Below are 12829 nucleotides of genomic sequence, written 5' to 3'. Positions count from 1 at the left end.
GCCTGGATCGGCTGGTGTGTGTAACCACTCAGACACGAGGGCTCCATCTCCTTTTGCAGGACTACTCATGATTTATTATCTAACCAATGCTGCTCAAAGGGAGGTTCACTCCGCTATGGGAATGAGTTAATCTGTGCACTTTAGATGTTGAAATCCACAGACACACGTGTATAAAAGAGAGTTGTAATTAAATATTAAATGCACATCAATGAAACTTCCCTAAAAGATCTTTTTAATCTCATATGCCCACCATTATCCCATAGGCGCCCCAGAATCCACACAGTCTTCAAACATTTACAAAAGAGATGGAATGAGGCTGACTGCTAGTAAAAGCCAAGTCAGAGAAAGCAAAATACTCTCATATTTGGTGGGCATCTGCATATACATGTGGAAACACCAAAGCTGTTTCAGGTAGATAATGTGGCTTCTGCTCAGATATGTCTGAGTGTACTTGAGGCTTGGAAGCAGCAGCATTTAACTGGCTAAGGCATAATCTCACTCTACTGAATTTCAAAATCAAGATCTGTGAGAACTTGCAAAGTTAAAGTGACCAAATGCATGAATCATTCCGCCCTTCAATTAACACCACCTGTGCATCTTGGACATTTGGCATGATAAGCTAACAATATCAGTGAGCATAACCTGTTGTGAAAAACAGCCCCAATGAACTGAAAATAGCCTTATCTGTTTTCTTTGGTAGTTGACTGTTCTTTTATTCTTTCGCTGACCTCAGGATTATCTCTTTTTCCTTGAAATTGAATAGCTTGAATATGAAGTGTTGTGATTTTTTTCATTAGGGATTTATCCTATTTGGGGTTCTCTCAGCTTCTTGAGCAGTTATTTTTCACCTCATGTGTGCTGTTGGGGAATTTTCTTCTATGCTTTCTTGTACTATTTTCTCTGTAGATATTTTGTTTCTTCTTCCAGGATCCTGATAAGATGTAGGTTGTTTCTCTTCATAGTGCCCCATATTATTCTCCGGCTTTCTTCTGATTCCTTTACTTTTTTTGTTGTTGATTGTTCCTTTAGTCGATTGTAGTCATAGTGTTTTTCTTCAAGCTCACTGGTTCAATTTTCCTCTTCTTCCACTCTATTCTTCAGGTTTTTTACTAATGCTGCCTAATTTGGTTATCTCATTGTTTGTTTTCTGTGATTCCTTTTGGTTTGAGGATTTTACTTTTCCCATTTCTTCCTTGTTCTCTTTACTGTTTCTTACATCTCTTGATATGATTTCAACACCCATTTTCTGAATTCAATTTCTGGTAGTTTTATTGCCTGTTTTTCAGAGTACTATATTGCATTTGGGTGATTTTTGGTTGTTTGTGTTTGTTTTTCTTCATATTATGGTTTGTTTACTGTGGTTGAGGGCTATTTCCCCAGTATCATGGAACAGCTCTTGGTGTTGTATGCACTGCTGGTCATGTAGACGCATTTGGCTCTGTTTAGTTATCTGAGAATAGTCTAAATGAAGCTAGAAAATATACAGTGTTGAAATGGAGAAAAGAAGAGTTGGGTAATTGGAGAAGGTGGAGAGAGAAGAGCAAGAGTGACATAATAGATAAGTGGTTGTCTGGAGAGGTGAACACATTTGTAAAATAATGTGGAAATGCACTTTAAGGGTAATAATCAGAATTAATAAATTTCACTGAAATATATTTCATAAGGACAATGAAAGAGAGCAGAATGATATATTGGAGGATTGCAGGCAGATGAGGGGCAAATGAGAAATAAAAAGAGCAGAGAATGTCCATGGTGTGGATGCTAATTTTTGTTATTAATGACAATGTGAATATGTGCATGTTAGTGCATCAGAGAGGGTTGTTGGGAAAGCCCTTGTTTGGGTGGATATGATGGAACCTAAAGGACTGCCTGTTTTGCCTAGGAGGAATGTCTATTTTCAGTTCATTGGGGCTGCAACAGAAGAAAATACTGGAAAAGGAAGTAGGAGAGAATTTTAAAAATAGAGTATTGTAATGGAAAAAATACAAAAATGAATCTCTCTCTCTATATATATATATGTATTTATATATATTTATATATATATACTCTTTGATAGTGTTATTTTGGTAATACATGTGTTATGTGAGGGAGGTGGAAAAGTGGTGGAGGAGGATACTGGAGCAAAAAACACAAAGGGAGGAAGGAAAAGAAAAAATCAGAATTGAAAAGTTGAACTTGGGTACTGATTTTGTCTGCACCATGCTGTCTACATGGATCTGTCTTCCATAGACTAGTGAGGTGATAGTTTTGGCTGGCTGGGTTGCTTCAGAGAATGGGAAGTGGGGGCAAAGGGCAGAAATGATTATGCTGACCAGGAGCAGGACTCACAGAAATGGCGCCTGTCTGCTCTCTGGTAAAGGGGAGTCTATAATCAGGCATTGCTGCTTTGTCATTATGAACTTGCGTCTGCTTATCTTTATGTTGAGATTCTTCCAGTAAGATATCCTTCATAGTGGACTTTCTCTGGTAGTTGCTGTACTTGTTATCTGAGAGCCATCTGACCTCTCTTCCCTTTTGATTTCCCATGGATATTAATGGTGGATTCAAGTAAAATGAAAGCCTTGAAAACTTTGATCTTTTCTCTATCATGGTGTCTATTCGTCCAGTTGTAAGATTTTTCCTTTTCTTTACACTGAATTGTAATCCACAGATCAGGCTTTGGTCTTCATCAGTAAATGATTCATGTACTCTTTACTTTTTGGAAGCAATATTGTGTTATCTGCATATTGTGGGTTGTTATCTAATCCCGATGCTACAACTTCTCCAATTATTGGCTCAGCATACAGATTAAGTATGATGAAAGTATACAACCCTGATTGCACACCATTCCTGATTTTAAGCCATGAAGTAATCCCCTTGGTTTGTTAGAAAGATCATCTCTTAGTTTATTCATGGATTCAATAGAAGCACAATTAAGTTCCCTGGATTACACATTTTTAGCAGTGTTATATGAAATTTGTTATGATTCGAACACTCAAATGACTTTGCACAGTCACTGAAATAAGTAACCAACAGCCTTCTGTTACTCTTTGCTTTCAGTCAAGAATCACCTGATATCTATAATATTTCTCATTTCATGTCCTCTAATGAATGCAGCATGCATTTCTCCCAGTTTCTTAATAATTTACTGTTATAACTACTTTTGAATTAACATCTAGTATTTTACTTGTATGTATTATTAATTATATTGTTCAATAATTTCCACAATTCTTTGAAATGAGCACAAACATAGATGCTTTCCAAGTCAGTTAGCCTTGTCAGTGGATCTTCCAAATTTCTTGATCCAGTCTAGTGAGTAATCCCAGCACTGCATCATTTTTTTTGGGTAGGGTGGTGATGGTGGTGAGAGATTTCAATAATCATGCTATCAATTCCTGAAGCCTTGTTTTTGCTAATGTCTTTAGTACACATTGAAATTCTTAATCTTACACTAGCTCTCGAAATGTACGAATGTCCAAAAAATTCAGTACAGAAACTATGTGTATTCCTTCCATCATTTTTTGATAATTCCAGTATCATTTGATATTTTGCTCATAGACTCTTTCAATATTTCAACTCAAGGCTTGAATTTTCTGCATTTATTTCAGTTTGAGATATACTCAGTGTATTCTTTCTTTTTCGCTGACTAATTCCACGTTTGTGCACATTTCATTTGAATATTTTACTTTTTTTTCCTCTAGCTGCCTTTTGAATTATTCTGATCATTTCTTTTACTTCATTTTTTCCCACTTTTCTTTATCTACTCTATTTTCAAGAGTCCTGTTTAGAGTCCCTTTTGACATCTCTAGATATCACCATCATTACCATGGTCTTCTTTTTTTAATTCCTTTATTTTTAATGACTTTCTTTTCATCATATATGATATTCCTGAGGTTATTCCACAGTTTTTCTAGGTATTTAATAAACAATATTAAGTTTATCTAATCTCCCCTAGAGATGGCGTCTAGATTTTTGGAATATACTTGTGGTCATATTTCATTTCTAGTGGACTTGTTTTACTTTTCTTTATCTTTAACCTGAACTTGTGTATGTGCAATTAATTGAGGGTCTGTTTTAAAGTAGGTTCCTGTTCTTCTTTTGTATGATGATATTGATCTTTCCCATTGTCTCTTCCCACAGTTATAGTCCATTTGGTTTTGGTGTAGTCCATCTGGTGAGGTCCAGTTGTATAGCCACTGTTTATGTATAGTCATTGTTTATGTTGTTGAAAGGATATTTGCAATGAAGAAGTTGTCAGTCTCACAAAATTCTACCACGTGTTCCCCAGCTCCTTTTATATCCACATTGCCTACTACTTATGTTTCCTTGTTGTTTCCAACTTTCATTTTCAAATCACCAGTAAATATCAATTGATCTTGATTTCATGTTTGAACAATCTGCAGATGTTGGTGGATTTCTTCAACACTGGCTTTAGTGGCTTCTGCATAAGTTTTTATCATGGTTGCATTAACTTGTCATCCTTATATGGGTATTGATGTTATCCTACCACAACAGCATAGTACTTTAAGATAAGTCTTGAAATGTTTTTTTGATGATGATGATGATGATGATGAATACAATGTCATTTCTCTTGAAATTTTCCTTTAGACATAGTAAACCATATGATTGTCTAATTCAAAATAACTACTGTCAGTCAACTTTAGTCTACTAATGGCTAGAATATTGATCTTTATGTGTTCATTTGTTTTTACAACTTCCAATTTTGCTATATTTGTACTTGTAACGTTCCGTGTTCTGATTATAAATGGATGTTTGCAATTGTTTCCTCTCATTTTGAATAATGCCCCATCAGAAAATAAGGGTCTCGAAAGTGTTGCTCTATACATATCATTACGTCAATTCTGCAATTCTTCCTATCTTATTTTGTGGACATTCCAACTTGAAAGGTTCATCCCTGACACTATGTCAAATAATGTTCCTCATCTTTACAAAGTTTTCAGGGTTAATTTTTGAGAATTGAACTGGCTCAGAATGTTATGTTGAAATCCATTCATCACAATTGATCCTGCTACCATCATAACCACATTTAAGCCGCCACAGTGTAGCAAATGGCAAACATGTGTGTATTTTGTCCATAGAATCCTTCGAAATAGGCAGTTCCCAGGTTATAAATATTAGACTTCATTAACAAATCTTTGTTGTTGATATTTTTATTAGGTGCCACGGAGTCAGGTCCAACCCAGAGCAACCCTATTACCAGCAGACTAAACACTGCTTGGTCCTGCAGCATCCTCACAATTTTTCCTATGGTTGACAAGCCCATTATTGCAACTGCTATGTTAATCCATATCATTGAGGGCTTTCTTATTTTTAACTGCCCCTCCATTTTACCAAACATGATGTCCTTCTCCAAGAACTGGTCTCTCCTGACAACATGTCCAAAATATGTAAAATACTTTCCTCTAAGTGTGTTCCATCCTTGTCTCCAACGAGCACTCTGACCATATTCATTCGAAGGCAGATTTGTTTGTCCTTGTAGTCCATGATATGTCAATATTCTTCACTAGCATCACAATTCATATGTTCCTGTTCATTCGTCTTCCTTAGTTAATGTCCCAGTTTCATGTGCACATGAGGGTATTGAAAATACTATGCCTTAGGTCAGGCATGTCTTAGTCCTTAGAGTAACATCCTAATTTTCAGTATTCTAAAGAGGACTTCTGCAGCATATTTACCCAATATACCCAACCCATTGTATCACTTGATCTCTTGTCTGCTGCTTCCGTAAGCATTGATTGTGCATCTATGCAAGTTTAAATCCTTCAAAGTTTCCATTGTTTCTCCATTTATCATTTTTCCCTGTTGGTCCCTTTGTGTGGACCTTGGTCTTCTTTACATTGAGTTGTAATCCACACTGAAGGCTGTAATCCTTTATCTTCATCAACAAGTACCTTAAGTCCTCCTTACTTCCAGCAAGCAAGGTTATATCATCTGCATATCATAGTTTGTTAACCCTTCCTCCAATTCTGGTGCCACATTCTTCTTCATATAATCCAGCTTCTCTGATGATTTGTTCAGTAAACAGATTGAATAAATATGGCAAGAGGATGCAACCTTGATGCAGAACTTTTCAGATCTCAATGCATGCAGTATTCCCTTGTTCTGTTTGCACAACTGCCTCTTGATGTATGTACAAGTTCTGCATGAATACAATGAGGCATTCTGGAAATCCCATTCTTCTCAATACTATCCATAGGTTATTTAGATCCACATAGTCTAATGCTTTGACATAGTCAATAAAGCACAAGTAAACATCTTTCTGATATTCTCTACTTTCAGCTCAGATCCATCTGACATCAGCAATAGCATCCTTTGTTCCATGTCTTGTTCTGAATCTGGCCTGAAAATCTGGCAGCTCCCTGTAAATGGACTGCTGCAACCATTTTTTGATTATCTTCAGCAAAATTTTACTAGTATTTCATATCAATGATATTATTCACTATTTTGAGCATTCTGTTGGGTCACCATTCTTTGGAATGTGTACAGATATGAATCTCTTCCAGTCAGTCATTCAAGTATCTGTCTTCAAACTTCCCTGGCATAGACGAGTAAATGCTTCCAGTACTTCATGTGCTATTTGAAACATTTCGATTGGTATTCCATCAATTGCTGGAACCTTGTTATTTACAAATGCTTTCAATGTAGCTTGAACTTCTTCTTATAGTAACATTGGTTCTTGCTCATATGCTACCTCCTAAACTGATGGAATGTTAAGTTTGTTTCTAATATAGTGACTCTATGTGTTATGTCATCTTCATTTGATGCTTCCTACTTATCATTCAATATTATGCCCATAGAATCTTTCAGTATTGCTACTCACGGTTTGAGTTCTTTCAGTTTAAGTATGTTGGGTATGTTCTTACTTTTCGGTTTTCTAACTCTTTGTCTTTGGATAGTTCATGATAATATTTAACTCTCTCTTCTTGAGCTGCCCTTTGAAATTTTCTGCTCAAACCTTTCACTTCAACATATTTTCCCCAGTTTTTTAAAGTACTCTACAATTAAGGGTAAGCATCAGAGTTTCTCCTGACATCTTCTTTGATCTTTATTTCCTGTCTTTTTAGTGACCTTTTACTTCATGTATAATGTTCTTGACACATTACATTAGGAAAATATCCTGTACAGACCTCTTTAAAGTGTTCAAAAGCAAGGATATTACTTTGAGGACCAAGTCATACTTAAGCCAAATCATGTGTGTTAAGCAGCGTTCCCTATAGAAACAAAACTAGGCCACTTATGATTATACAGGTTTTTATAGCAAAAAAGGAATACAGCAGCAAATGGGTCCACGTGGCAGTACAGACAGCTCAGTCCAACTCAATTTTGTGGAACAGTTAATATACTGAAGGTCCTTCCAGCTCCCACCAGCCACTTGCCCAAGGCCAAGGAAGCAAACAGTAGGAAGATGAGATGTTGAGGTGGAGCAGAGGCCAGTAGTGCAGGGTAGCAAGTAGCAAAGCACCATGGTGTAGATGTAGGGGAATCAAGTGGCTGTGGGGTGGGGTGGCATCTGGAGTGGTGGGAAGATGAGTGGAGTCGGCCCGCAGGCAGCAGACACAGCAAAGTGGGGCAGTGCTAGGTCATGGAACAGTACCACACAGCAACTGGGTCCACCATGGTCCAGAGGTTGGCTCAGCCCACAGGTAGCGCAGCACATGGTTGAGACAGTGCAGCTAGCTCAGATAGCACGGTGGTCTGATCACCAGGGAGAGAGCGGAAGGGGTTTGGCTCAAGGAATCATTTATCTCAGTCACATCTTCAAAAGAGGTCATCAAGCTGGGACCTGATCAACAAGTTAAACTACCTACATCTTCTAATGTATGCCGTGTTGGCAAAAAACAATAACAATAACAACAACAAAAGAACCCAAACAAACCCAAAAATGCTATCACACCATATTTCAATTTCCTCTTTTGCATGTGATTTGGACATTGAATAAGGATGATCAAAGGAAACATGGCAAAGATGCATTTTGCCATGGACTGACAAAACAGGCATGTCTTGAAAGAAGTACAGCCAGAAGGCTATTTAGAGGCAAAGATAACACTTTCTCTCACAAATTTGGGGGCATTGTATTAGGAGAGATTATTCTCTGGACATGGGTAATCATGCTTGGTAAAGTGGAGGGGGGTGTAAAAGAAACCCTGGATGAAAGAGACTGACAGAGTGGCTGAACAGTGGGATCATTGAACAATTGTGAGAATCCCTGAGATCTGAGAAGTGCTTCTTCCTGTTAGGCATAGGGTTGAGATGAGTCAGAACTGACTAGTGGCATCTAATTGCACTGTATTAGATCTCATCAAGTGAAATTATTAGCTTTAACTGCCTAACGCTGGCTGAGAACGCTGGCCCAATCAAGTTGACACAAAACCTTATATCATAATTTCCATCATCTCCACTTTGTACTGAGTAATAATATTGTATACTTCTCCTTGATATTTTCTGCAGATATACTCTACTTGGTTTCAATGTGTTTCATTTGGTGATGTTCATATGAAGAGTCATCAATGATGTTATTGAAAAGGTTATTTCCAATTATTAGGAATTGGTCTTGCAAAACTCTATCATGTGGTCGCTATTCTTGTTTCTATCACCTCCTGATGAATATCTTCCAACTACTTATCCTCCTTTTTGTCTCTTTCCAGTTACCAATACAGACCAATCTATCTAAACTGTATGCTTGATTAATTTCAGACTGCAGAAGTTGGTAAAGGTCTTCAATTTCTTCAATACTAGCTTTAGTGGTAGATGTTTAAATTTCGATAATAGTTGTACTATTTGTTATCTTTGTATAAGTTGTCTTCCTTGTATGAATATAGATGTTGTCCTATCACAGGCTATATTGTACGTCAATAGAGACCATGAGATGTTCTTTTTGATGCTCAATGTGATATAATTCCTCTTGAATTTGTAATTTCTTACAGAGCCAGTGGTCATCAAACTTTTTAAAGAGGGGACCAGTTCACTGTCCCTCAGACACATTGGAGGGCCGGACTATAATTAAAAGAAAAACTATGAACAAATTTCTATGCACATTGAACATATCTTATTTTGAAGTAAAAAACAAACGGGGTAAAACACCTGGCAGGCGGGATAAATGTCCTTGGTGGACCGTATGTGGCCCACGGGCCGTAGTTTGAGGACGCCTGATTATCTGATTCAAATAAGTCAATACCAGTCAGTTCAGCTCACGAATGGCTAGCCTACCAGTTTTTATGCATTCCAGTTCATTTCTGATGACTTATAAATTTCCTATATTTGTATTTCAGATATCCCACATTCCAATTTTTAATGGATGTTTGAAGTGGTTTCTCCTAATTTTGAGTACTTTCCCATCATTAAATGAAGGTTACAAAACATTTGTTCCATCTGTATCATTAAGGCCAGTTCTACTTTGTGGAGGCAGCTCTTGCCTAGTGAAATTTGGAGTGCCTTCCAACCTGAGTTGTTCATCTTCTGGTGCTATATCAGATAATATTCTACTGGTATTCATACGATTTTCAGAAGCTACATTTTCAGAAATGAAGCTCCTTTTCTTTGTTCCTAATCTGTTCTTAGTCTGGAAGACCTGCTGAAACCTTCACCATGGGTGACCTGGCAGTGTTTGAAATACCAATGGCATATCTTCTAACATCAAGCAACACACTAGCCACAATAGTAAAAACAAGCATGTCTGATGGCCACTGTTATCCTTTTATCTCCCTGTATTTGCCTATTCTATATACTTCGGATAAGTGGGATCATATGATTCCCTTACAAGTTATTTCAGTCAGCATACTGTTCTCAATGTTTATTCAAGTGGTAGCATATATCAGAACTTCATTTCTTTTTATGGCTGAAATATATCTTATTTTATAACGCTACCACATTTACTTATCCACATTTGGATAAATTCCACCCTTTGGCTATTACGAATAATGTTGCAATGACATTGGTGTACAAGTATCTCTTTGAGTGCCTGCTTTCAAGACTTTTGAAATATACCTGGTAGTGAAATTGATGACTCATAAGATAATTCTATAATTAACCTTTTGAGAAACTGTTTTTCCAGTGGCTATACCATTTTGCATCCACAGCAGCAATGGCAATTTTTTTCTCAGTTTCTCCAAAGATGTGCCAATATTTTATATTTCTCTGATAAAAGTTATCCTCAAAACTTTGAGTTAATTCTGGCTCTAAATAATCCTGTTAGACAGGATAGAACTTCCCCAGAGGATATCCCAAATTTTTACAAAATAGACTTTCACATAATTTTCTGGTAAAATGGCTAATGGGTTTGAATACTAACCTATTGGTTTGCAGTCAAGCATTTAATCACTGGGTGTATTAGTCTGAGTTGACAAGAGAAACAAATCCATTGAAAATCATATGTATATAAGAGAGAGTTTTATATAAAGGGCAATTGTATATTAAAAATGCATCCCAAAATAGTCCAGCCCAAGCCCATAAATCTGATATTAGCCCATATGTCTGATACTAATCTATACAGTCCTCTTTAGACTCAAGAAACACATGCAATGACAACAAGTGTAGTGGGTAGAAAGTCTTTGGATCCAATGAGGTTTAAAATCTCAGCCCTGGCAGGGGTCTCTACAGGGTTTCTCTGGCTTTAGAGGTCTGATTGCATCAGAGTAGATTCATGTGGCTTCTCCAGCTCAGGAAACTAGTGTAGTTCCATGTGTCTTGTCAGCAGCAATGTTTCCCAGGGACTCCAAGGAGGAGATACCAGATTTCCCAAAATTCTCAGGAGAAGGCTATGCCCACAGAGAGGCTTCATTGGCTATGACCCAATTGACCGACTAGATTCCACCCCTTCATTCTTATCCTCAAATTCACAAATGATTTTATAAATACCACACTGGGTAACTAGGGCTCATATAATCAATTTCATAACAATGTTGTTGAGTTGATTCAGACTCATAGTGACCCGGTATGTAGGTTTTCTGAGACAATACATCTTCATAGTAGTAGAGCACCTAATTTTACCCCTGTAAAATGGTTACTTGGTTTGAACTGTCCACCTTGAGGTTAGCAGCTATGTTAGGCTGACTTCTGGAGAGAAGGAAAATCAGTGACATATGTGCATGAGCACACACAGGAACACAGAGAAGTGTATGTGAAAGTAGAACTAATGTAATTGTAAAAGTGGAGAGTCCAGTTTGGTTCCAAGTCCATGGGCCACATGTTAGACTAGACATTTCACCTGGCTCCTGTAGCTTTAGTATCTGATGAAACCAAAATAGGCAGGAAGATCACAGAGTAAATTTGTTACTGGATACGTGAATTAATCCAAGTTTGACAGGTCAAATGTCAGGCCACTAAATAGGATCAGCAAGCATATGATAGGTCATTGGCTCAAGTCCACAGAACCAGCATTTGACATATCAGATAACAGAATCCAGACTCAGCAATAAAAAGCAAGCATTCCCATTTTATAGGAAGTAGGCTAACCCCCAAGGAAACTTCCTTTCATTTGCATCTGGACAAAAGGATTTCACACCAACCTAATCTTCTGTTAGGTCACATCATTGGCAATTATTAGGCCTCATATGCCAATTTGACATGAAATATTCAAGAGCTGGCTAACGGTCAACCCTCAGTACAACCAGGGTTCCTATATAATCATCCAAATTGGGATGAAATAGTATCTTACTGTGATTTGACTTGCATTTTCAAAATTCATGATGTGAACATCTTTTCATGTGATTATTAGCTACACACATCCTCTTTGGAGAACTGTTTATACTTTTGCCCATACGAAATTGATTACCTGAAATGTAATAAAAAATTAGAAATAAAAATTTATTTACCTATTTTATTTTTTAAAGGATATTTCATTGCATTTTCAGTGAACGCTTAGATGCAGTTTAGATTCTCTTTCCATAATGTCTACACAAGTTGTCAATTGACATTAGTTACATTCTTCACAATGCAATAGCATTCATTTCTGTTCAGGTTATCCCATTTTCATTAATCTACTTTCCATTTCCCCATGTCTTCTCATCTTTTCTAAACAATAATTATTGACCATTTGACCTTATATAAGTGATTTTTTAAAGAAGCCCAGTACATACAAATGATTTCCTTTTTTTTGTTTATTTGAGCCAAGCTATTACTTAGGTTAAAGTGGGTTGATTTTACTTGACAATTTAAAATTATCTTAGTGTAGTAGTCTCAACTGACTTTTAAGTATGGATTTTTAATGAAGCTTTTGATATTTTACTGAAGCAAAAAATGCGAAAATCTTCACCAATTTGAGTGTAATCTTTGGGCAGGGTCTGTGCTGATCTTTTTGGACCATTCCGATTTTACTATATGTGTTTCTAAAACTGGTTATATGTGGATTTTTAAAAAGGAATTTGCCATTCTGTTTCATAATTTTTTTCTATTTTATCAGTATCCAACTATGTGAAATTAATGAGAACAGTTGGTAAGTGGGCAGAATAGGACTGTGGTGTGTGTACACTCATAATCTTTTTTTTTTAATCATTATATTGGGGACTCTTACAGCTCTTGTCATAATGCATAGATATATTATGTCAAGAACATTTGTACATATGTTGCCATCATCATTTTCAAAACATTTTCTTTTGGCGGGACAGTCCCGATTTTTAACAATTGTTTCCGCATCCCGCGGCATTTTTAATAAGTCCTGATTTTGGAAAAGAATGCACAAGCTAGGTTATATGGTTTTCAGCTGCCATGTGGCTATTTCACCAGGATATGAGTTTTATCAATGGTGTCCCGCTGGTGTCCCGCTTTACCAATGTTAAAATCTGGTCACCTACACCAAGTGCTGTCTTCCTTCATCCACTTTTATGTTGTCTGT

General features: G+C 36.8%; 1 pseudogene; it reads right to left on the bottom strand.

Moving 5' to 3' along the window:
* Positions 1-12230: 12230 nt before the first annotated feature.
* On the bottom strand, positions 12231-12330 carry LOC142436659 (U6 spliceosomal RNA; annotated as a pseudogene).
* Positions 12331-12829: the final 499 nt, after the last annotated feature.

This window comes from Tenrec ecaudatus, unplaced genomic scaffold, assembly GCF_050624435.1.
Source record: "Tenrec ecaudatus isolate mTenEca1 unplaced genomic scaffold, mTenEca1.hap1 Scaffold_534, whole genome shotgun sequence".
Lineage (NCBI taxonomy): Eukaryota > Metazoa > Chordata > Mammalia > Afrosoricida > Tenrecidae > Tenrec > Tenrec ecaudatus.
The sequence above is the reverse complement of the archived record's forward strand: the minus strand, read 5'-3'. Positions and strand labels throughout refer to the sequence as shown.